Here is a 27,864-nt window from a genome sequence, read left to right as displayed (position 1 = left end):
AGCAACGTAAATAGCATGAAAGTGAGGAGAACAAGGCATGCTGTGTATGAACATCTGAAGTATCTGGATGCCGATGTCTTCTTCTTGCAGGAGTCCCATCTAAATACTTTGGGTCTAGTACGAGAGGCAGAGAGAGAATGGCAGTCTGGTCCTTCCTTCTGGTCGCTGGCTGTGGAACCATATGCTGGGGTCTCCATACTGTTTAACACCAGGGATGTGACCATACATAGATTAACGGAGGTTTCCATGGGAAGGTGTCTGGTCCTGGAGGTCACAATCCGAGGTAGAAGGCTCCGATTCATCAATATCTATGGTCCACAGACAGTGACTGAGAGGACTGACCTTTTTAATGAGGTAAAGCCATACCTGTTCACATCTTTTCCTGTGGTCATGGCGGGGGACTTTAATGCTGTTATAATGCCCAGTGACAGACCTACTGACAGGCCGCTTACTAGAGATTCTAAGGTCCTGAACAGGATGATTCTTCAGGCTGGTCTGTCCGATGTGTTTGCATGTGGTGGTAGAAAGCCAAAGTTCACTTATTCTTGTGCTGGCAGAAGTAGTCGGATAGACTTAGCTCTGGTGAGTCCTTCTGAAAACATCAGTGAGAGGAGAGAGAAAGTTGTCCCTTATTCTGACCACCTAGCTTTGTACTTCTGTTTGGGAGCCACCAAGCGCCCTGATCTCGGGAGAGGGTCATGGAAACTCAACTCCAGCCTCTTGGATGATCCTTACATCCAGAGTTGCATCCACTCCCTTCTTGAAGATCAGCTAGAGAGAATGGATTTTTACGAAAACGTGGCTGACTGGTGGGAGGACGTCAAGGATGAGATCAGATCCCTCTTAAAGAGACTGTCTTTAAAAAAAGGGAAGAGTAAATATAGCCAGTATCTCAAGCTGCGGAAAGAATTGGAGTCACTGTATTCGGCAGATGGGGGGGACCAACGAAGGATAAACCGACTGAAATCTGAGATGAGGCAGTATCAGTACAACAGGTACACCTCCCTGGTTCTTGAACGGGATTATGGGACCTTAGGGTCTCCTGATCCCTTTGAGAACTGCCGGGAGCGTGTGGCTAATAAATCTGTTGCAGGTCTCACTGATTCCCAGGGTGTTTTGCAGGAATCTCGGGAGGGTATCCTGGGGGTGGTGAGATCCTACTATGCTGACTTATTTCAGAAGAAGGTTTTGGATAAAGAAAAGATGGCTCAATTCTTGGAGGCAACTCCAGGCCCTGATACTAAAAATTTGGACTTTTCTTCTTTAACAGCAGAATTAACGGTGGAGGAGGTTAAAGAGGCCATTGATCAGTTACATCTGAAGAAGGCACCAGGTCCAGATGGTATTACCGCAGAATTTTATAAGAAGTTCAGAGACCACTTAGCTCCAATCCTCGTGGACGTGTTCAAAAATTGTCTAGAAAGTCACCTGATGCCTCCGTCCATGAGGGTGTCCTCCTTAATTCTGCTGTCTAAAGGGAAAGAGCCTAGTGATATCAAGAACTGGAGGCCGATTGCCCTCTTGAATGTCGACAGGAAGATTCTGGCGAAAATTTTGTTCTCTAGGTTAGTTTGTTTGTCCCAGGCACTGTTGTCAGGCTGTCAGTTCGGCACAGTAAAAGGGCGGAACATCTCTGGAGCAGTCATCTCGATAAGGGAGATGTTTGAGAGATGTAAAGCCCTGAGGTGTGGGAGATATGTTGTAGGTCTGGACCAGGCTAAAGCTTTTGACAGAGTAGACCATGAGTATCTATGGGCCACTTTGTCAAAGTACGGTATTCCGGGACAATTTATCGATTGGCTGAAGACTTTGTACAGAGAGGCAGAGAGCTTTCCTCTGATCAATGGTTGGCAGGGGGGCACGTTCAGGGTTGAGGCAGGGGTGAGACAGGGTTGCCCGCTGAGTCCACTGCTGTATGTGTTTGCCTTAGACCCGTTCCTGAGGTCACTGCAGGAGTGTGATTTTCAGGGGGTGCCGGTCCCCCACTGCCTGCCCCTGAGTGTTGTCGCCTACGCGGATGATGTTACTGTGGTGATATCTGAGCCTCATGAGGTGAAGATGTTGTCTGCAGCCATCAGAAGCTACTCGGAGGCCTCAGGGTCTCTGGTCAACCTTGAGAAGAGTCAAGCTTTCTGGACACTAAGTTCTGATCCAGACTTTGATCTGCCACAATTTACGAAAGCCTCCATCTATATTAAGATCTTAGGGGTTAAATTTGGGAGGGACGATAATGCCAGGATAAACTGGGAAGATAAATTGGAAGCCGGAAATGCAAAGGTTCAGCGATGGAAGAACTGGAGGCTGACCTATAGAGAAAGGGTCAAAATGTTAAAGACTTATCTGGTCCCTGTCTTCTTATATATATCTATCATTTTTCCTTTGCCAGAATCTTTCTCGGCTAGGCTCTTTAGCCTGTTCTTCCAGCTTCTTTGGGGGAACAGGTTGAACCTAATAAAGAGGGGTATAACATACCTGCAGAGGAGAGAGGGTGGGCTGGATATGATAAATCCAAGGGTGTTCTTTGACTCCATGTTTCTAAAAGTCAATTTTGGTGGCCTGGACTCGGAGAACAGCTCCCTGTGGGTGAATAGTGTCAGGGATTGGATATTGCCTTTTGCAGAATCTTGGGTGCGAGGCGACAGTCTCAAGAGGAGGAGAAGGACGAGTGACTACCTCCCCCAGTACCTGGACTATGCCCTGAAGTGTGTCAGGAAGTGGAGGCTAGAGAAGTCTTTCATCATGAGTAAGACCAGGAAAGAACTATACAATAAGATATGTAGGGACTTCTTTTGTTCTCCCCTTGCTCTGAGGGATTGTCCGACCACCACACTGCAGGAAAGTCTGAGGTTCCTCAATGGGAAGAGACTTCCTGCTAAACTGTATGACATTGCCTGGTTGTCACTACACGGGAGGCTCTTTGTCAGAGGTAATTTGAAGTACCTATCTCAGTCAGATAGGAAGTGTCCTCTGGGATGTCCACAAGAAGAGACCATGGAACATTTCATAATGGAGTGCTCGGGAGGAAGGAAAATATGGACAGAAGTCTCTGGCAATTTAAGAATCCCAAGGTTGCAGTCCCTAAAGTATCCTGAGATTATCTATGGTATTCCATCTACTAATGGTAACATCGACAAGGGTACGCTATATATAATAATATCCACCATTAGGTATTACCACTGGCATGCAAGAACTCGAGTGTCCCTACACAGTGAGGCCTTCCAACACACAACAACAGTCAGCCAAATACTGTCTGAACTCAGGTGGATCAGGTCATTGGAGATAAGTAAGAACCAGAACAACAAAATATTGTGGAGAAATGTACATCTGGATTAGAAATGGTTCTCTTATTGTTCGGTTGTACTATAGGATGTTTTTTAAGTTAAAAATGTTTTTGTGTTTTCTATAGTGGAGTAATCATTTACGAACACTGAATGTAATTTATGTTTTTGAACTGAAGTGAAACTTTGTTCATGTAACTGTATTTGTCTTGTTTTTTACAATAAAAATTGCCTCCTATGTACAAGAATATAACTACTATAATACTGCTCCTATGTACAAGAATATAACTACTATAATACTGCTCCTATGTACAAGAATATAACTACTATAATACTGCTCCAATGTACAAAAATATAACTACTATAATACTGCCTCCTATGTACAAGAATATAACTACTATAATACTGCTCCTATGTATAAGAATATAACTACTATAATACTGCTCCTATGTACAAGTATATAACTACTATAATACTGCTCCTATGTACATGAATATAACTACTATAATACTGCTCCTATGTACAAGACTATAACTACTATAATACTGCTCCTATGTACAGGAATATAACTACTATAATACTGCTCCTATGTACAAGAATATAACTACTATAATACTGCTCCTATGTACAAGAATATACCTACTATAATACTGCTCCTAAGTACAAGAATATAACTACTATAATACTGCTCCTATGTACAAGTATATAACTACTATAATACTGCTCCTATGTACAAGTATATAACTACTATAATACTGCTCCTATGTACATGAATATAACTACTATAATACTGCTCCTATGTACAAGACTATAACTACTATAATACTGCTCCTATGTACAGGAATATAACTACTATAATACTGCTCCTATGTACAAGAATATAACTACTATAATACTGCTCCTATGTACAAGAATATACCTACTATAATACTGCTCCTAAGTACAAGAATATAACTACTATAATACTGCTCCTATGTACAAGAATATAACTACTATAATACTGCTCCTATGTACAAGAATATAACTACTATAATACTGCTCCTATGTACATGAATATAACTACTATAATACTGCTCCTATGTACAAGTATATAACTACTATAATACTGCTCCTATGTACATGAATATAACTACTATAATACTGCTCCTATGTACAAGACTATAACTACTATAATACTGCTCCTATGTACAAGAATATAACTACTATAATACTGCCTCCTATGTACAAGAATATAACTACTATAATACTGCTCCTATGTACAAGAATATAACTACTATAATACTGCTCCTATGTACAAGAATATAACTACTATAATACTGCTCCTATGTACAAGAATATAACTACTATAATACTGCTCCTATGTACAAGAATATAACTACTATAATACTGCTCCTATGTACAAGAATATAACTACTATAATACTGCTCCTATGTACAAGAATATAACTACTATAATACTGCCTCCTATGTACAAGAATATAACTACTATAATACTGCTCCTATGTACAGGAATATAACTACTATAATACTGCTCCTATGTACAAGAATATAACTACTATAATACTGCTCCTATGTACAAGAATATAACTACTATAATACTGCTCCTATGTACAAGAATATAACTACTATAATACTGCTCCTATGTACAAGAATATAACTACTATAATACTGCTCCTATGTACAAGAATATAACTACTATAATACTGCTCCTATGTACAAGAATATAACTACTATAATACTGCTCCTATATACAAGAATATAACTACTATAATACTGCTCCTATGTACAAGAATATAACTACTATAATACTGCTCCTATATACAAGAATATAACTACTATAATACTGCTATGTACAAGAATATAACTACTATAATACTGCTCCTATGTACAAGAATATAACTACTATAATACTGCTCCTATGTACAAGAATATAACTACTATAATACTGCTCCTATGTACAAGAATATAACTACTGTAATACTGCTCCTATGTACAAGAATATAACTACTGTAATACTGCTCCTATGTACAAGAATATAACTACTATAATACTGCTCCTATGTACAAGACTATAACTACTATAATACTGCCTCCTATGTACAAGAATATACCTACTATAATACTGCTCCTATGTACAAGAATATAACTACTATAATACTGCCTCCTATGTACAAGAATATAACTACTATAATACTGCTCCTATGTACAAGAATATAACTACTATAATACTGCCTCCTATGTACAAGAATATAACTACTATAATACTGCCTCCTATGTACAAGAATATAACTACTGTAATACTGCTCCTATGTACAAGAATATAACTACTATAATACTGCTCCTATGTACAAGAATATAACTACTGTAATACTGCTCCTATGTACAAGAATATAACTACTATAATACTGCTCCTATGTACAAGAATATAACTACTATAATACTGCTCCTATGTACAAGAATATAACTACTATAATACTGCTCCTATGTACAAGAATATAACTACTATAATACTGCTCCTATGTACAAGAATATAACTACTATAATACTGCTCCTATGTACAAGAATATAACTACTATAATACTGCTCCTGTGTACAAGAATATAACTACTATAATACTGCTCCTATGTACAAGAATATAACTACTATAATACTGCCTCCTATGTACAAGAATATAACTACTATAATACTGCCTCCTATGTACAAGAATATAACTACTATAATACTGCTCCTATGTACAAGAATATAACTACTATAATACTGCCTCCTATGTACAAGAATATACCTACTATAATACTGCTCCTATGTACAAGAATATAACTACTATAATACTGACTCCTATGTACAAGAATATAACTACTATAATACTGCTTCTATGTACAAGAATATAACTACTATAATACTGCTCCTATGTACAAGAATATAACTACTATAATACTGCTCCTATGTACAAGAATATAACTACTATAATACTGCTCCTATGTACAAGAATATAACTACTATAATACTGCTCCTATGTACAAGAATATAACTACTATAATACTGCTCCTGTGTACAAGAATATAACTACTATAATACTGCTCCTATGTACAAGAATATAACTACTATAATACTGCCTCCTATGTACAAGAATATAACTACTATAATACTGCCTCCTATGTACAAGAATATAACTACTATAATACTGCTCCTATGTACAAGAATATAACTACTATAATACTGCTCCTATGTACAAGAATATAACTACTGTAATACTGCTCCTATGTACAGGAATATAACTACTATAATACTGCCTCCTATGTACAAGAATATACCTACTATAATACTGCTCCTATGTACAAGAATATAACTACTATAATACTGACTCCTATGTACAAGAATATAACTACTATAATACTGCCTCCTATGTACAAGACTATAACTGCTATAATACTGCCTCCTATGTACAGGGATATAACTACTATAATACTGCTCCTTTGTACAGGAATATAACTACTATAATACTGCTCCTATGTACAAGAATATAACTACTATAATACTGCCTCCTATGTACAAGAATATAACTACTATAATACTGCTCCTATGTACAAGAATATAACTACTATAATACTGCCTCCTATGTACAAGAATATAACTACTATAATACTGCTCCTATGTACAAGAATATAACTACTATAATACTGCTCCTATGTACAAGAATATAACTACTATAATACTGCTCCTATGTACAAGAATATAACTACTATAATACTGCCCCCTATGTACAAGAATATAACTGCTATAATACTGCTCCTATGTACAAGAATATAACTACTATAATACTGCCTCCTATGTACAAGAATATAACTACTATAATACTGCTCCTATGTACAAGAATATAACTACTATAATACTGCTCCTATGTACAAGAATATAACTACTATAATACTGCCTTGTCTGCCCATACCTTAATGGCTCTCATCACTGTGTCTTGCTTGTTTGTACAGTTCTACCGTCACTGAAACGATGGGTGTATTGCTCCACACAACCACTTCCTGTATGTCACACAGGTGCAGGCTGTCTGACTCATGAACTGCATAAAACCCACAAGTCTGGATTTTTCTTTTGTGTGTTTTTTTGTAAAATTTTTCTTGTGTTTTATCTTGTTTTGTTTTATGGTCTTGCTGGTTTTTCCATTCAGACATGGGTTCTACTGAAATGTCAGGCTCTAGAACCTCAGCACTGTACTGGCCTGAACCTGCCTCCTGGACACGGTGTAAGCCCACGCCTGCAGCCCGTGTAAAGCCCCGCTATGACATCACGAGCTGCAACGTGTTACTCATGCTTACCAAGACATGTTCATGCCTGCACCTGCTCTGCTCGCCATAACCCTCGCCCTGCAGCAGGAGAGCTGCGTGTACGGGCAGAACCCAGGAACATGGCCTTCACCTGTGTTACCAGGCTGAGAAGATGAGAACCGAGTCATGTATATAGCTGTACATTCAAATGTTTTTATTAAAAAAATGAGATTGCTAAAGCTGTGGAGACAGGAAATATCTCGGAGTGAGTCATGGAGCCATGGAGAGAGTGCCGAATCATCATAGTCTATAGTTGTTGTCAGGCAATCTCTCCCTAGCAACCAGTCTGTCTTAGATTACTTGGGTCTTCATCTTGAGTTTTAAACAAAGGGCAGAGAAGGTGTAGCAGTGCTCAGATTCAGGACTGTCTGTCCTCAACACAATGTAAAGGTGTGGTGGGTACCCTGGATGGCCTGGTGCACTCTGGCTGCATTTGGGGCACCCGGTGGGGGTAGTGGGCCAAGCACTGTGGCTGGCTCTCCTATGGGGGACCCACGGTACTTTTAGGCATTCAGAAAACTTGACAAGTATGGTATCTTACTATGTCAGGCCCCAATGGACCCTACATAATGAGCCCTACTAAAAATGACAGATTTTGGTGATATATATTAAGGCTTCAGTCTTATACAGGGGTTGTCTCAGTCATCACATTCCTAGCAACCAGTCTGTCATGCATCATACCCCTGGCAACCAGTTACTCAGGTCTCCAGTCTTTCATGGCAGTTGTAAGTTATCATATCGGTAGGAATCAGTCTGTCCAACAGGCATCATGTCCATAGAAACCATTCTACCTGTCAGACATCATGTCCATAGAAACCATTCTACCTGTCAGACATCATGTCCCTAAAAACAGTCTGTCAGAAATCATGTCCCTAAAAACCAGTCTGTCAGACATCATGTCCCTAGAAACCAGTCTGTCAAGCATCATATCCCTAGAAACCAGTCTGTCTGTCAAGCATCATGTCCCTAGAAACCAGTCTGTCAGACATCATGTCCCTAGAAACCAGTCTGTCTGTCAAGCATCATGTCCCTAGAAACCAGTCTGTCTGTCAAGCATTATGTCCCTAGAAACCAGTCTGTCTGTCAAGCATCATGTCCCTAGAAACCAGTCTGTCTGTCAAGCATCATGTCCATAGAAACCATTCTACCTGTCAGACATCATGTCCCTAGAAACCAGTCTGTCTGTCAAGCATCATATCCCTAGAAACCAGTCTGTCTGTCAAGCATCATGTCCCTAGAAACCATTCTACCTGTCAGACATCATGTCCCTAAAAAACAGTCTGTCAGAAATCATGTCCCTAGAAACCAGTCTGTCAGACATCATGTCCCTAGAAACCAGTCTGTCAAGCATCATATCCCTAGAAACCAGTCTGTCTGTCAAGCATCATGTCCCTAGAAACCAGTCTGTCAGACATCATGTCCCTAGAAACCAGTCTGTCTGTCAAGCATCATGTCCCTAGAAACCAGTTTGTCTGTCAAGCATCATGTCCCTAGAAACCAGTCTGTCTGTCAAGCATCATGTCCCTAGAAACCAGTCTGTCTGTCAAGCATCATGTCCATAGAAACCAGTCTGTCTGTCAAGCATCATGTCCCTAGAAACCAGTCTGTCAGACATCATGTACCTAGAAACCAGTCTGTCTGTCAAGCATCATGTCCCTAGAAACCAGTCTGTCTGTCAAGCATCATGTCCCTAGAAACCAGTCTGTCTGTCAAGCATCATGTCCCTAGAAACCAGTCTGTCTGTCAAGCATCATGTCCCTAGAAACCAGTCTGTCTGTCAAGCATCATATCCCTAGAAACCAGTCTGTCTGTCAAGCATCATGTCCCTAGAAACCAGTCTGTCAGACATCATGTCCCTAGAAACCAGTCTGTCTGTCAAGCATCATGTCCCTAGAAACCAGTCTGTCTGTCAAGCATCATGTCCCTAGAAACCAGTCTGTCTGTCAAGCATCATGTCCCTAGAAACCAGTCTGTCTGTCAAGCATCATGTCCCTAGAAACCAGTCTGTCTGTCAAGCATCATATCCCTAGAAACCAGTCTGTCTGTCAAGCATCATGTCCCTAGAAACCAGTCTGTCACACATCATGTCCCTAGAAACCAGTCTGTCTGTCAAGCATCATGTCCCTAGAAACCAGTCTGTCTGTCAAGCATCATGTCCCTAGAAACCAGTCTGTCTGTCAAGCATCATGTCCCTAGAAACCAGTCTGTCAGACATCATGTTCCTAGAAACCTGTCTATCTGTCAGACATCATGTTCCTAGAAACCAGTCTGTCAGGCATTATGGGGGAAATTGATTATTCCCTCTATGCTTGCTTTGTTGTAGAACCTTTCAATGCCATTGCAACTTTTTCTTTTGCAGCTCTGAGCAGTCCTCATGATAAATTACACGGTTCCTTCGACAGTGCGGCTCCTATGAAAAGGGTCGCAGTAGACACCGGTCTTGATGAATCAGGCCTGAATCCCTAGCAACCAGTTAGTCCGGCATCATATCCCATCAACCACAGTTCAGGTCATTATAAACTGGCAAATTGCAGAATGCAGGAAATGGGCAGAGAGGGAGAATGTCTGTAAAAAATTGCAGTGTAGTTGTGCCCTATGTGCCGCACGACACATGTCGTCGTGTAGCCCTAGCCTAAAGCTGACCTAGAGCAGTGAAGAAAAATGGCTGGGTTGTTATGGAAACCTGAAGCACAACTGTGTGTATTTGGAGACTAAGGGCCTGCGAGCTTCTATTGGCTGATAAGGGACATGTGACCGTGTGTATGGCAGTTGGGATATAAAGAGAAAGACTTGCAGGCTTGTATTGGCTAATGCAGGTACGTTTTTTGGGAATATCTCACGAACGGTACGTCCTAGAGAGCTCAGACCCGGTCTAAAACCTTCCTGGACATCTGATAAACCTGTGTGCCAAAGTTGGTGAAGATTGGTCCAGTCGTTTGGTCGCGCATAAAGAACAGACAGACAGAAACTCATTGTGTACCGGCATGTTACCTCCACAGTATTCTTTCCCAGATAGTAAGTGACATGTGTACTAAGTTTAGTAGAAATTGATCAATGAGTTTTTGAGTTACAACGCAATATGACCTCCACAGGATTTCTTTCCAGGTAGCATAGGATGTGTATACCAAGTTTTGTTGAAATTGATGGTGGCGTTTTTAAAAGATCGCGGAACATACATACATATACACATATATACGTCCTTCTTTATATACTGTATATAGATTTAAGAAGGGGATAGGGATGAAAGAGAGGGCTTAAAATGAAGCTGTGATATGGTGGGCAAAACAGTTTTCCAGGAATAAAACAGAAGAGAATAGAAGGGCTTTGCAGAATGCAAGTCAGGCCTATTCTGATTTTCTTTTGGATAAGGCCCAGGAAAATTGTTGGCAAGGGTGATCCGAACCCAAGAAAAGAGATAGTTAAGATCTGTTCTTCTGAGGGGATAATTATTCAGAAGCAAGAGCAAATTAAAGGGGTTCTCCGGGAATTCAGAAAATGAAAATACTTAAATATTACTTCATTATAAATATATTACCAAATACCTTTCATTAGTTATAATGGCTCGTTTTGTTCAGGGAGCAATCATTAGGAGAAATAAAATGGCCACCATCCTACTCGTCCACACAAAACCTGTCCTAATTACACAGGAGGACAAGTTAAAGAGCTGCGCCATCTTCCTCTCTGCTCTGCTTGTCAGGAATTATGATCCTGAATACAGTTTAATATGATCTTCAGATGAATCTCTGTAGGAATAGAGTTAATTAGGAGACATGAAGTACAGAGAGGATAGTGGGGGTGTAGACAATGAGCAGCAGCACATGTATGCAGTCTCCATCACCACAGTCCTGTCCATTCTCTCTGTACTTCATGTCTCCTCATGAACTCCATTCCTACAGAGATTCAGCTGAAGATCTAATCATCTGATCATAATCCCTGACAAGCAGAGCAGAGAGGAGGAGGAGGAGGCAGCTCTTTACCTCAGTGTTGTAAAGTAATTTGTCCTGCTGTGTGAATAAGGACAGGTTCTGTGTGTACTAATAGGACGGCAGCCATTTTATTTCTCCTAATGATTGCTTCCCAGACAAAATGAACCATTATAGCTAATTAAAGGTATTTTAAATATATTTATACTAAAGTAATATTTAAGTATTTTCATTTTATTAATTCCCAGAGAACCCTTTTAAAGAAGTATTCCTGAAGCACTTTTCGGAAATATATCAAACATGTGGTAATATTTTGGATGAGATGATGGATTCCTATTTGGACTTTACTGAATCATTTACTGAATCATTGGAGGATGGTAGTTTGCCGGAGTCGATGACAGAGGCTGTAATTACATTAATATAGAAAAAGGGGAAGGATCATTTAGATATGGGGTCCTATAGACCAATGTCGTTATTGAATACTGACGTGAAGCTTCTGGCAAGGATTCTGGCTACAAGGCTCTCTAGAGTTATTCCTTCGATCATACATTCAGATCAGAATGGGTTTATTCCGAACAAGGGTACTCATCACAATCTCCACCACTTGTTTGCGAATATGCAGTCTACTGGGGGCGGCGGGGTCCCGCTCCATCCTGTCCTTGGATGCTACTAAGGCCTTTGACAGGGTGGAGTGGGAATTCCTGTGGAAGGTCTGGGGAAGGATGGGATTTGGTAAGAGGTTTATAAGTATGATTAAGCTTTTGTATAAGTCTTCCATTGCAAGACTGAATCTTAATGGGAGCCTGACTTTGAGCTTCATTTTGACCAGAGGTACTCGTCAAGGCTGCCCACTTTCCCCATTATTGTTTGACTTCTATATTGAGCCCTTAGCTGTTAGTGTTAGGCAAGATACTATGTGTCAGGATCCGCGGACTTAGATTCAGGAGGGGAGCCTGCAGGGTCACACTGGACCTCCCTCTGTCAGAACTCCTTCCTGAAACTAATCAATCTTCGCTGCCACCACTCGTCATATCAGGCTGACGAGACACCTTGCATTACATAACACCTAAGTACACTACAGCTGCTAGCATTCACAGGGTTAACAACTCTTCTAAGGTCATGGAATCGTTAGAACGTATTAAAGTGAGGTTTTAATATCAAAAAAGGACAGTGCATACAAACAATGGGGTTATCATAGAAAATATAACATAAAATATCTAGACATATACATACAGTGCAAAATAACAGTTTGTAAAATAAAAGGGATAAAAACAGAACTTAATACGTTACGCAACGGTTAAGTCCGGTTGCCTGGGGAAGCAGAAATATCGGTCAGTCCATCAGCTAGAGATCCCCAAAGAAATGACAGTTTGCTTAAAAAGGGTTCTTATCGTCTCCCCCCCCCCTTCCCTGTGATGTCAGAGGAGGCCAGGGAGTATGGTTATGACCTTTCATGACAGTTTTTACGACCACTTTCTGGAAACCAAGTCTGCCTCCAAATCTTTGTATTGGAATATCTTTTTGGATATTCACTTTAGCAATTTCATATTACCTCCATCCACTCCGTCTGAATGTCCCGCACACGTGAGTACTGAACATGGCGGATAAAATGGCAGAATGGATAGAGTTATATAATTGCTCCCTGTTACTGAGCTGGGATCGATTTGACTTTGATACCGTAGAGGCATATCCCTGGAGGAAGCACGTGGCTCAAATATGGATTTGTTTCACCATCTGCCGAATGGGGATAAAAATGAACTATTGGGAACATTTCTTTGACGCAATTTGGGGATCCGATCGACATTGGGTTGTGTTCCACTTTCCTCCTGTCCCCGGAAAAACCAGAATGGACTCTGACCGCACAATTCGTTGAGTAAGAACCTTTCTGCTTTTTATCCTTTTATTTTTATACTGTTTTGTGCACGTTTATGTATGTCTCTTATTTCTTGTAACTTTTTGTAACTAAGTAATGTACCTTTTTACTACATTAAAGCACATCTTTAATGGTTTTGCCTTGTGCCCTGAACGAGCCCAGTAACCTCCATTTTTTAAGTGTACGAGTGCGGTTTGCGTTACCGTGTATTTGCTATACGTGTGGCCTGTGCTACTAGGAGCCTGCTTGCGAGTGGGGTTTTCTATGAGCCCTTAATTAATCAGTGTATTGATTTAAATATCATAGATGGTGGCAGCGTGTTGGGGTGCATGAGAGGTTGTGTCGGGGTGTGATCGAGGCTCAATCTTAGGCCTGTGTGTAGGGGTCGCGAGAGATTGAGTGCGTGAAATGGATCGACCCTTGGCACCCGGGTCACGTGACAGGGCGGTTCCCGTACGTGACATACCCCAACTTCTTTATGTCCTAAGGAATTCCCCAGTATGGATTGAGGATAAGTTCTTTAAATTAATTGAGAGAATTATTAATGACCTACATTGGGGAAGAAAGCGGGTAAAACCATTTCCCGAACTCGGGTTCGGTTCCAAGTGGTACCTTGGAACCGAACCCGAGTTCGGGAAATGTTTTTTTACAGTATAAATCAGTTTCTGTAGTTATTATGTAGAGTCTCGCGAGACTTCGCTAAGTAATAACTTTGGCTCATGGGAGCCAATACATTCTAATACTGTACGCTCCGTACAGTATTGAAACAAACTTTTATGCGAATCGACTTCAGATGTTTCATCCAAAGTTGTTTCGCTCATCCCTAGTCAGGATCTCCCAATTATATAAATTACTTATTAAGACACTTTTTAAGAAGGCCAAAGGGCTTGGGGAGCTGATTGCCCAATGATTGCCTTAAAAGAATGGGAAAATATTTTTGTAAATTTAAGATCTCACAACTTTAATCACATATTGGTACAGTTTAATATTTTACATTGAATATAAATCACAACGGTATGGTTGAATAAATGTGGTTTAAGGGAGACTTCTAATTGTCCACGGTCTGATTCACCGGGGGCCGATTATTTGCACATGTTTTGGTACTGGGGTTCAATTTATAAGTTTATCACCCAAAAGTTGAGGGTTGTGATCCCGTTTACAGCACAGTGTTGGATATTAAGCGATCTTTCCAAAGTGAAGTGCTTCAAACATAAAAAGATACTCCTAATCAGAATAATGTTTCTCGCTAGATTATTGATCACACGAGTTTGGTTTTCACGAAATACCCCAAAGCTCAATTTGTGGTTAAACTTGGTTAACAAGGTAAAAAGATATGAAAATATCCTATATAGGGAAAGAAATACTGGGGGGAAAATGGAGTAAGGTTTGGTCATGTTGGAAGTTTTAGGGATATGATTATTGTTCTTAGAGCTTAAATTTCCCCTGTCTGTATCCCCCCCACATCCCCCTTCCTTCCGTTTTGCTACAGAGAGAACTGAGACGCATCGCAAAGGGAGGGAAAATAAGAAGTAAGGGGGAGGGTTAGATAATGCGTAAAAAAAAAAAAAAAAGGTTTAACTAAGAGTTAACTAAGGAGAGTTAACTAAGGAAACCTACGACAATATGTGTGGCCTTCCTGAGGACCAGCTCTCTATTCCTGAATATGTATCAGTCCGTTTCTTTGAAGAGGTCCAACCACTGAAAACTAAAATAAGTGACCTCCAAATGAAGAATGACAAGCAGTCTGAGGAGGTGAACGGATACGAGGAGCAGCTTTAGGGTCTGCTAGACAGTTCTGAAGAGGAGAGGAGATGCCGCTCTGAACTGGATACAAGATGTCAGAGGCTGACACCAAACAGCTCATTCACCAAGGGGACTTTAAGATAGAAAATTATGACAAAGTGAAAAGTGAACGTGATATGTTTGTACGGCAATTATTAGAACTTAGGAGACATTTTGAAATCCTGGATGCTACAAATAAGACAAGGTCAAAGGAAAGAAATGACTTAGCCCTGGAGGTCAGCACATTGCGACAGTCTGTATCCCTGCTGCAAAAAGATAAAGAATTTCTGAACCGACAGAACATGGAACTGAATGTCTGCTGTGCCCATAAAGAGGACCGCTTGGAGAGACTTCAAAGGCAGCTGGAAGATGCCAAAAACGCAAGAGAAGAAATGTATGAGAAATATGTTGCTTCTAGAGACCACCATAAAACAGAATATGAAAATAAACTACATGATGAATTGGAACAAATTAGACTGAAGACAACTCAAGAAATTGAACAGTTACGTGGAGCGTCAAAGGAGATGTACGAGTGAGAAAACAGGAATTTAAGGGAAGCAAAGGACAACGCGGTTTCTGAGAAAGATCGAGCAGTTACAGCCGAAAGAGAGGCTCTGGTGAAATATGACCAGATACTAGAACAGTATAGACAGTTGCAGCTGGGGACAGAGAGAAAAATGTCTGAGCTTCTCCATAAGGCCAAGATTAAATCATTTGAGGCTGAACGTGCCCACATGGTATTGGAAGAAACCACGGACAACCTACAGAAGTGCCAACTAGAGTGTGAGAAGTATCAGAAAAAGCTAGAGGTTTTAACAAAAGAATTCTACGCTCTTCAAGCCTCCACAGAAAAGCGAGCTACAGAGTTACAGGCTCAGAATTCTGAACGAGTTAGGCTAGAGACATATGAAAAGTTGGAGCAGTAATTGGATGATGTCATAATTCAGATTGGGCAAATGGAAAATGAAGCCGAAGCCGAAAGAGTTTTGTTTTCTTATGGATATGGAGCCTGCTACAGCTAAACGGAGGCTAAAGCAAAGTGGTGCCCCTGGCCAGAAGACTTCTTCAGCTCGAGAGACAAAATTCCTCTCTGATTAAGGATTCGGAGCGCCAGAAGGAGAAAACCGGAAAATTGTCGTCACTGGAATTGGATAGAACAAACTCCCTCTTAAGTCAAGTTCACAAGCCGTACCAATACCTCATCGAGTCTGTGCGGCAACGAGATACCCAAATAGGTTCTCTTAAGGACCAGATTGCAAAGCTCGAGAAAGATGTCAGTAAGTTAAATAAAGAGAAGTCTTCTCTACTTCGTGTCAAAAACCAAATGGCGGCAGATTTGGAGAAGCTTCAAAATCGGTGAGAGGAGTTGGCTTAAATGAAGCAAGTCTTACTTGATCTTAAGAATAAGAGACCGGTGGAAGAGTTACTTCGCTCTAAGGGTCCATTCACACGTCCGCAATATCGTTCCGCATTTTGCGGAACGGAATTGCGGACCAATTCATTTCTATGGGTTAGCACGATGTGCTGCCTGGATACGGAATTGCGGACCGGCACTTTCGGGTCCGCAGTTCCCGAAAAAAATAGAACACGTCCTATTCTTGTCCGCAATTGCGGACAAGAATAGGCATATTCTACTAGTGCCGGCAATGCACGGTCCGCAAAATGCGGAATGCACATTGCTGCTGTCCGTGTTTTGCGGATCCACAGATCCGCAAAACACGTTACGGACATCTGGATGGAGCCTAAGGCCTCATGCACATGGGCATTGTTTTGGTCCGCATCCGAGCCGCAGTTTTGGCGTCTCGGATGCGGACCCATTCACTTCAATGGGGCCGCGTGCTGTCCGCATCCATTGCTCTGTTCGGTGGCCCAGCAAAAAAAATATAACATGTCCTATTCTTGTCTGCGCTTTGCGGACAAGAATAGGCAGTTATTTTAAAGGCTGTCCGTGCTGTTTTGCAAATTGTGGAACGCGCCCGGACGCCATCCGAGTTTTGCGGATTGCAAAAAACAGAACGGTCGTGTGCATGAGGCCTAAAGAACGTGTGAGGAATTGTGCAACTCAAGGGAAATCTTCATCACCAGAACCTGAACTTCAGAACGAGAGCATAGTTCTACCTCAACCAACTGTGTTTACAAAGAAAGAAGATCCTGAACGGTACAAACGATGAAGCCTTTAATGTCTATTTTATTTAAATCTTATTTTTTTACTACTTTTTATTTAAAACTGTTTTGAACGTGTCATAAAATTTTTATTTTTTTATGTTAAACTGAAAAGTTCATGATCGGCTGAAACTTCCTGTCCTGGGGAGATCATCATCTCATTATCATCACCTACGTATACATAACACAGTCTCCATCATTCGAACAGCTTACCTCCTCCCCCTCCCTGCACAGGTCATAGAGCATGCCCACAACACTCTCCCATAAAAGACGATGGGTCTTCCCCAGAATGATAGATGTCAGTAACTGGTTTGAATTTGTAAAACGATAGAAGATATAGTAATCGGATGGTGACCACCGATCCCTTGTGAGAGCAGGGCACCCGCATTACCCTCCGGTATGGAATATGAAAACTCAGATTTTCCTCATTTTATATTTAGACAGGAATGGAAAGAAAATCCTGATGAAATATGTATTTTAGCTGCGGTCAGTAAAAGATCCGTCACATAGTGTGCATGCTCCGAGGGATCACAAAGTCAGCCATAACAGCGCAGCCTTCCACAGACCCTGACGGGCAAGGGGGTTGCAAAAGTTTTGGCACCCTATATGTAAACGATCCACCACTTGGCTAATGTAATACCTACTAACGCCATGAAAGGAATGGGAAATGTGTACATTTTTATGTGTCTTTTATGTTGGTGTCAGGTGTATTCTAGTCGTTCCCATGGGGTCATGTGATCATGGTAAGTACCGCGGATAGAAAAATGACATAATGTGCAGATTTGGAGGCTGAGAAGTGTCTGTGATGTAATAATTATAGCGCTGAGTCAGCCCGGCTCTGCCCGCAGTAAACAAGCCTTCTCCACCACAGACTCCAGCTATATCCGACAGAGCGCGCTCAGTTGCCCCACCGCAAGTGGTTTTAGTTTTATTCTGTCTCCTCCAGGGCAGGCACAGAACACTGCTTGTGTGTGAGAGCAGTGCCAGGCGGGCGCCTCTGCCCACAGTGTGGGAGCCTGGCAGCCATGTTGTAGATATAAGTCTGCCCGATCACTTCTGCCACAGTCCTGTCCAGATGTCTGCTGGGAAAGAGACAAAATAAGAACTGCCGTACAATGAGGAGCTAGAGCGAAGGGATTTTATATGGAATGGAGCTAAGTTCATGCATTGGATGGCAGTATTACTTGGACATCATAAGGCCCTCTAGTTGTTGGACACTGCACGGCACGATTACTTCATCACTGTTTGGCACCATTATTTGGCCACTGTATGGCACTATTACTTGGGCACTGTATATAGCACTATCACTGGCATTATTACTTGAGCACAGTATATGGTGCTATTACTTGAGCACTGTCACTATTACTTGGGCACTTTCTGGGACTATTACTTAAGCACTGTATATGGTGCTACTACTTGAGCACTGTCTGTCACTATTACTTGGGCACTGTATATATGGCACTATTACTTGAGCACTGTATTACACTATTAGTTGGACACTGTTTGGCATCTTTACTTAAGCACTGTATCGTGCTACTACTTGAGTACTGTCACTATTACTTGGGCACTGTATAGTGCTACTACTTGGGTACTGTCACTATTACTTGGGCACTGTATCGTGCTACTACTTGGGTACTGTCACTATTACTTGGGCACTGTATAGTGCTACTACTTGGGTACTGTCACTATTGAGCACTGTATAGTGCTACTACTTGGGTACTGTCACTATTACTTGGGCACTGTATCGTGCTACTACTTGGGTACTGTCACTATTACTTGGGCACTGTATCGTGCTACTACTTGGGTACTGTCACTATTACTTGGGCACTGTATCGTGCTACTACTTGGGTACTGTCACTATTACTTGGGCACTGTATCGTGCTACTACTTGGGTACTGTCACTATTACTTGGGCACTGTATAGTGCTACTACTTGGGTACTGTTACTATTACTTGAGCAATGTATACACTGCATGCAGAATTATTAGGCAAATGAGTATTTTGACCACATCATCCTCTTTATGCATGTTGTCTTACTCCAAGCTGTATAGGCTCGAAAGCCTACTACCAATTAAGCATATTAGGTGATGTGTATTTCTGTAATGAGAAGGGGTGTGGTCTAATGACATCAACACCCTATATCAGGTGTGCATAATTATTAGGCAACTTCCTTTCCTTTGGCAAAATGGGTCAAAAGAAGGACTTGACAGGCTCAGAAAAGTCAAAAATAGTGAGATATCTTGCAGAAGGATGCAGCACTCTTAAAATTGCAAAGCTTCTGAAGCGTGATCATCGAACAATCAAGCGTTTCATTCAAAATAGTCAACAGGGTCGCAAGAAGCGTGTGGAAAAACCAAGGCGCAAAATAACTGCCCATGAACTGAGAGAAGTCAAGCGTGCAGCTGCCAAGATGCCACTTGCCACCAGTTTGGCCATATTTCAGAGCTGCAACATCACTGGAGTGCCCAAAAGCACAAGGTGTGCAATACTCAGAGACATGGCCAAGGTAAGAAAGGCTGAAAGACGACCACCACTGAACAAGACACACAAGCTGAAACGTCAAGACTGATTTTTCTAAGGTTTTATGGACTAATGAAATGAGAGTGAGTCTTGATGGGCCAGATGGATGGGCCAGTGGCTGGATTGGTAAAGGGCAGAGAGCTCCAGTCCGACTCAGACGCCAGCAAGGTGGAGGTGGAGTACTGGTTTGGGCTGGTATCATCAAAGATGAGCTTGTGGGGCCTTTTCGGGTTGAGGATGGAGTCAAGCTCAACTCCCAGTCCTACTGCCAGTTTCTGGAAGACACCTTCTTCAAGCAGTGGTACAGGAAGAAGTCTGCATCCTTCAAGAAAAACATGATTTTCATGCAGGACAATGCTCCATCACACGCGTCCAAGTACTCCACAGCGTGGCTGGCAAGAAAGGGTATAAAAGAAGATAATCTAATGACATGGCCTCCTTGTTCACCTGATCTGAACCCCATTGAGAACCTGTGGTCCATCATCAAATGTGAGATTTACAAGGAGGGAAAACAGTACACCTCTCTGAACAGTGTCTGGGAGGCTGTGGTTGCTGCTGCACGCAATGTTGATGGTGAACAGATGAAAACACTGACAGAATCCATGGATGGCAGGCTTTTGAGTGTCCTTGCAAAGAAAGGTGGCTATATTGGTCACTGATTTGTTTTTGTTTTGTTTTTGAATGTCAGAAATGTATATTTGTGAATGTTGAGATGTTATATTGGTTTCACTGGTAAAAATAAATAATTGAAATGGGTATATATTAGTTTTTTGTTAAGTTGCCTAATAATTATGCACAGTAATAGTCACCTGCACACACAGATATCCCCCTAAAATAGCTAAAACTAAAAACAAACTAAAAACTACTTCCAAGAATATTCAGCTTTGATATTAATGAGTTTTTTGGGTTCATTGAGAACATGGTTGTTGTTCAATAATAAAATTAATCCTCAAAAATACAACTTGCCTAATAATTCTGCACTCCCTGTAGTGCTACTACTTGGGTACTGTCACTATTACTTGCACACTGTATCGTGCTACTACTTGGGTACTGTCACTATTACTTGGGCACTGTATAGTGCTACTACTTGGGTACTGTCACTATTACTTGCGCACTGTATAGTGCTACTACTTGGGTACTGTCACTATTACTTGAGCACTGTATAGTGCTACTACTTGGGTACTGTCACTATTACTTGAGCACTGTATAGTGCTACTACTTGGGTACTGTCACTATTACTTGGGCACTGTATAGTGCTACTACTTGGGTACTGTCACTATTACTTGCGCACTGTATAGTGCTACTACTTGGGTACTGTCACTATTACTTGAGCACTGTATCGTGCTACTACTTGGGTACTGTCACTATTACTTGGGCACTGTATATATGGCACTATTACTTGAGGCATGTTGGATTTCATCATCACAGATCTATTTCTACTCAGGGAAATATACTGCTGCCGGAAAAGTCTGGAAGCCAAGCATGCAAGTGAATGGAGTCTGGAAGCCAAGCATGCAAGTGAATGGAGTCTGGAAGCCAAGCATGCAAGTGAATGGAGTCTGGAAGCCAAGCATGCAAGTGAATGGAGGGATCGCGACTGATACCTGTTCAGCCAACAGCTATCGTAGGTGTAAGGCCAGCCTTAAGAGCCCCTCCTCTTACACATTTGGGGGTCTGTGGCCTCACTGACAAATGTAGAGGGAGATAAGTCAGAGAGACGTCTGCCTTCTCTCCTCTCTTCAGGACACATGCATTCCCGGCCAAGCAAGCATGTGTATGCAGGATTTGGGCTGTCATGTGACCACTCCCTGGCCAGCCTATTGGCTGTGATTGCTTACTGTAGGGAGGGGCATACGTGACGAGCTACTGGAAGCTGAGATACGAGGAGATGTTTGCAGAGCTGCTTTATCCGTCAAACAGCTCCCATATCTCAGCTTCCTGTGGAATACAGGGTCAGGCCTGAGTTTAGTTCAGATTGTCCCCATATTTATGAAGCAAGGCTGGGGGTTGGGGGGGGGGGATGTCTCGTCATTGCTTCATCAGCTCGGAGGATGTCTCCGGCTGGTTACAACACAGGGCGGGTATAATACGGGAGCAGAGGGGGGGGCACAATGGGAGAGACGCTGCAAACCGCTTCCTGTTCTGTGAGAAAACATAAAGGGGCTCATAGCGAGAGGACACAATGGAGGACACGCCCCAGGGCACCAGGAGAGAAAGGCCGGGCAGCCATAATATACCCTGAGGGGAGCAGGGGCCACATACTGACAGCACAGAGGGGCGCTGTAGATACAGGACTCAGCAGGCGGTATCACACAGGAGAGGATTAGATACACAGCTCAGCAGACAGTATCACACAGGATAGGATTAGATACACAGCTCAGCAGGCAGTATCACACAGGATAGGATTAGATACACAGCTCAGCAGACTGTATCGCACAGGATAGGATTAGATACACAGCTCAGCAGTCAGTATCACACAGGATAGGATTAGATACACAGCTCAGCAGACAGTATCACACAGGATAGGATTAGATACACAGCTCAGCAGACTGTATCGCACAGGATAGGATTAGATACACAGCTCAGCAGACAGTATCACACAGGATAGGATTAGATACACAGCTCAGCAGACTGTATCGCACAGGATAGGATTAGATACACAGCTCAGCAGACAGTATCACACAGGATAGGATTAGATACACAGCTCAGCAGACAGTATCACACAGGATAGGATTAGATACACAGCTCAGCAGACAGTATCACACAGGATAGGATTAGATACACAGCTCAGCAGACAGTATCACACAGGATAGGATTAGATACACAGCTCAGCAGACAGTATCACACAGGATAGGATTAGATACACAGCTCAGCAGACAGTATCACACAGGATAGGATTAGATACACAGCTCAGCAGACAGTATCACACAGGATAGGATTAGATACACAGCTCAACAGACAGTATCACACAGGATAGGATTAGATACACAGCTCAGCAGACAGTATCACACAGGATAGGATTAGATACACAGCTCAGCAGACAGTATCACACAGGAGAGGATTAGATACACAGCTCAGCAGACAGTATCACACAGGCTAGGATTAGATACACAGCTCAGCAGTCAGTATCACACAGGATAGGATTAGATACACAGCTCAGCAGACAGTATCACAGGACAGGATTAGATACACAGCTCAGCACACAGTATCACACAGGATAGGATTAGATACACAGCTCAGCAGACAGTATCACACAGGATAGGATTAGATACACAGCTCAGCAGACAGTATCACACAGGACAGGATTAGATACACAGCTCAGCAGACAGTATCACACAGGATAGGATTAGATACACAGCTCAGCAGACAGTATCACAGGACAGGATTAGATACACAGCTCAGCACACAGTATCACACAGGATAGGATTAGATACACAGCTCAGCAGACAGTATCACACAGGATAGGATTAGATACACAGCTCAGCAGACAGTATCACACAGGACAGGATTAGATACACAGCTCAGCAGACAGTATCACACAGGATAGGATTAGATACACGGCTCAGCAGACTGTATCACACAGGACAGGATTAGATACACAGCTCAGCAGACTGTATCACACAGGATAGATGGGAGGAGATCCTGCGGTGCCTGCATGCAGATTACCCCATTATATAGGATGATATCTGTGAGTGGATCAGCCTTGGATTTCTACTGTGTTTCGTGTGACAAATAGACATCAAGGAGGTTATTTTTTATGTGATTAATACACTGCTCAAAAAAATAAAGGGAACACTTAAACAACACAATGTAACTCCAAGTCAATCGCACTTCTGTGAAATCAAACTGTCCACTTAGGAAGCAACACTGAGTGACAATCAATTTCACATGCTGTTGTGCAAATGGGATAGACAACAGGTGGAAATTATAGGCATTTAGCAAGACACCCCCAATAAAGGAGTGGTTCTGCAGGTGGTGACCACAGATCGCTTCTCAGTTCCTATGCTTCCTGGCTGATGTTTTGGTCACTTTTGAATGCTGGCGGTGCTTTCACTCTAGTGGTAGCATGAGACGGAGTCTACAACCCACACAAGTGGCTCAGGTAGTGCAGCTTATCCAGGATGGCACATCAATGCGAGCTGTGGCAAGAAGGTTTGCTGTGTCTGTCAGCGTAGTGTCCAGATCATGGAGACGTTACCAGGAGACAGGCCAGTACATCAGGAGACGTGGAGGAGGCCGTAGGAGGGCAACAACCCAGCAGCAGGACCGCTACCTCCGCCTTTTTGCAAGGAGGAACAGGAGGAGCACTGCCAGAGCCCTGCAAAATGACCTCCAGCAGGCCACAAATGTGCATGTGTCTGCTCAAACGGTCAGAAACAGACTCCATGAGGGTGATATGAGGGCCCGACGTCCACAGGTGGGGGTTGTGCTTACAGCCCAACACCGTGCAGGACGTTTGGCATTTGCCAGAGAACACCAAGATTGGCAAATTCGCCACTGGCGCCCTGTGCTCTTCACAGATGAAAGCAGGTTCACACTGAGCACATGTGACAGACGTGACAGAGTCTGGAGACGCCGTGGAGAACGTTCTGCTGCTTGCAACATCCTCCAGCATGACCGGTTTGGCATTGGGTCAGTAATAGTGTGGGGTGGCATTTCTTTGGAGGGCCGCACAGCCCTCCATGTGCTCGCCAGAGGTAGCCTGACTGCCATTAGGTACCGAGATGAGATCCTCAGACCCCTTGTGAGACCATATGCTGGTGTGGTTGGCCCTGGGTTCCTCCTAATGCAAGACAATGCTAGACCTCATGTGGCTGGAGTGTGTCAGCAGTTCCTGCAAGACAAAGGCATTGATGCTATGGACTGGCCCGCCCGTTCCCCAGACCTGAATCCAATTGAGCACATCTGGGACACCATGTCTCGCTCTATCCACCAACGTCACGTTGCACCACAGACTGTCCAGGAGTTGGCAGATGCTTTAGTCCAGGTCTGGGAGGAGATCCCTCAGGAGACCGTCCGCCACCTCATCAGGAGCATGCACAGGCGTTGTAGGGAGGTCATACAGGCACGTGGAGGCCACACACACTACTGAGCCTCATTTTGACTTGTTTTAAGGACATTACATCAAAGTTGGATCAGCCTGTAGTGTGTTTTTCCACTTTAATTTTGAGGGTGACTCCAAATCCAGACCTCCATGGGTTAAAAAATTTGATTTCCATTTTTAAATTTTTGTGTGATTCTGTTGTCAGCACATTCAACTATGTAAAGAACAAAGTATTTCAGAAGAATATTTAATTAACTCAGATCTAGGATGTGTTATTTTTGTGTTCCCTTTATTTTTTTGAGCAGTGTATGCCACTTTTTGGCGTACTTTTGTTTTGTTGCAGATTCGGTCGCAAGTTGCAGTTCTTTCCGTGATGGAGAGAAAAGGGGGCGGGAAGGCCAGCCCATCTCAGTTATCATTTTCTACGCCTGTTTTTGGTGTAGAAAATGATACGGATCGTTCCCATACACTTGTATAGGAGCAATCCGTCCCATTGAAATGAATGGGACGGCTTGGGTGTAATTACACCTGCTCACGGCTGCAGATGCAACGGCGAGAAGGTAAACAGTGAAGAGGAGGTGGCGCTGTCACGGTGCGTGTCTCCTCTTCAAACAGCTGATCGACGGGGGTGCCGGGTGTCGGACCCCAGCCGATCTGATATGGATGACCTATCCTGAGGATAGGTCATCAATAAATATAACTTGGGCAACCCCTTTAAAGGCTATGTACACCTTCAGAGATAATTTTTGTTTATGATTGCATATTACTCATATTTGGCTAAAAATCATATTTTCAATTGCCCTTTCCTAAAAATATTGAGCCATTCTGTCACAAAGGGCTAACAGTTTTTCTAGCTGTGTGACTGGTACTTTCACTATCACTTTGAGCTGGTCCTCTAATAACTCTGATCTCTAAACTACTAAGAGGTCATAAACACTTATTTAACCCACATTCTTATCAGTAAGATGAGGACTGAGCTATAATGAGTGTTTAGAATGTCAGAGAGCAGAGATAAGGAGCCCGTCAGCTCCCCAACTGACGGAAAAGAGAGAAAATCCAGAGGCTGCTACTAGAGCATCTCAGCTCTGTACACAATAAAGGCTCCAATTGAAAAAAATTATATTTAACTCAAAATGCGTACAATTGTCCCCAAAGGTGTACATGATATGAACTCCAGCAAGAAATATGGCATAGATTTGAGCAAGTCGCACAGCCAGCACCTAAGTTATGTAGAGGCCGGCGCCTTTATATAACATAGCACCAGAGAAGGGTTATGAAGACCAGCGTCTAAAATGACGGTCTCAATAAATGACCCCACAGGCTTTTCTGCCGTGTATTTCTACGTTCACAATACCTGACTATTTACTAGGTGGCAAAGGCTGCATTGTATAGTTGGACTGGTGCGATATCCAGTAGGACTGGGACCTGTGGCCGGTGGACTCTCTGTACATTACTACATGCATACTTTGCAGACGGTGTGGATTATATAAAACCCCACTTCTGCTTGTTGACAGTAGGATCACGTCAGCATCAGGTCCGTCCTTTCCCGGTCTGTCTGCAGCTCTATAGGACTCTTGTGCAGACGCAGCTGAGGCAGGGGGTGCCTGGATGTGTATACTGGGTGAGGGGCAGGAACATCAGATATCACTTTATACACTCACTACAAGAAAGGTCCTGCCAGCAATTGTATAAAAGCCTCGGAATAATCCCCAACATACAGATATAGGCAATTCTGAATATCACTCTCATCATAGTACAGGATGATGAGCATAATATTTATAATCGGTTTACTCTCACTGTTGCTCTCAGCTAAGCTATGCATCTTGTATGAAAAGCCAAGAGAAGGGAAAGAGCAAATATTCTGACAACCTGGACTCACAAAAGTGGTTGTCAGGGCAATTATCACACAAAGCACACTGCAATTCCATTCATTCTCTATGGGACTGCAGAAGATAGCTGAGGGCTGTACTTAGCTACCACCAGCAGTCTCATAGAGAATGAATGGAAGGGTAGTACAATTGTGTTATCATTCCCCATTCACCCCAGGCACTGAAAACCATTTCTGTGAGCCCAAGTTGTCGGAATGGTTGTTCCTTCCCTTCTCTTTGGTGATCAGTCTGACATGCAGTGTAGGTGAAAGATTGTTAAAGTGGAGAAACCACTTTGAGTGCAAAGTTAATATTTTTATTAAATACTATAATACTGCTACTATGTACAAGAATATAACTACTATAATACTGCTCCTATGTACAAGAATATAACTACTATAATACTGCCCCTATGTACAAGAATATAACTACTATAATACTGCCTCCTATGTACAAGAATATAACTACTATAATACTGCTCCTATGTACAAGAATATAACTACTATAATACTGCTCCTATGTATAAGAATATAACTACTATAATACTGCTCCTATGTACAAGAATATAACTACTATAATACTGCTCCTATGTATAAGAATATAACTACTATAATACTGCTCCTATGTACAAGAATATAACTGCTATAATACTGCTCCTATGTACAAGAATATAACTACTATAATACTGCATCCGATGTACAAGAATATAACTACTATAATACTGCTCCTATGTACAAGAATATAACTACTATAATACTGCTCCTATGTACAAGAATATAACTACTATAATACTGCTCCTATGTACAAGAATATAACTACTATAATACTGCCTCCTATGTACAAGAATATAACTACTATAATACTGCTCCTATGTACAAGAATATAACTACTATAATACTGCTCCTATGTACAAGAATATAACTACTATAATACTGCTCCTATGTACAAGAATATAACTACTATAATACTGCTCCTATGTACAAGAATATAACTACTATAATACTGCCCCCTATGTACAGGAATATAACTACTATAATACTGCTCCTATGTACAGGAATATAACTACTATAATACTGCCTCCT

At 42.1% G+C, this 27,864-nt stretch overlaps 1 protein-coding gene and 1 pseudogene across 1 annotated transcript in view; one reads left to right on the top strand and one right to left on the bottom strand.

Annotated features, from left to right (window-relative positions):
- Window positions 1–27,864, bottom strand: part of CDC42SE1 (CDC42 small effector 1) — a 64,105-nt gene that overhangs the window by 30,609 nt on the left and 5,632 nt on the right. The gene's annotated exons all lie outside the window — the stretch shown is intronic.
- LOC120981574 lies at window positions 16–16,588 on the top strand (annotated as a pseudogene).

Source organism: Bufo bufo, chromosome 11 (genome assembly GCF_905171765.1).
Source record: "Bufo bufo chromosome 11, aBufBuf1.1, whole genome shotgun sequence".
NCBI classification, from domain to species: Eukaryota; Metazoa; Chordata; class Amphibia; order Anura; family Bufonidae; genus Bufo; species Bufo bufo.
This window is presented reverse-complemented; position numbering and strand designations above follow the sequence as displayed.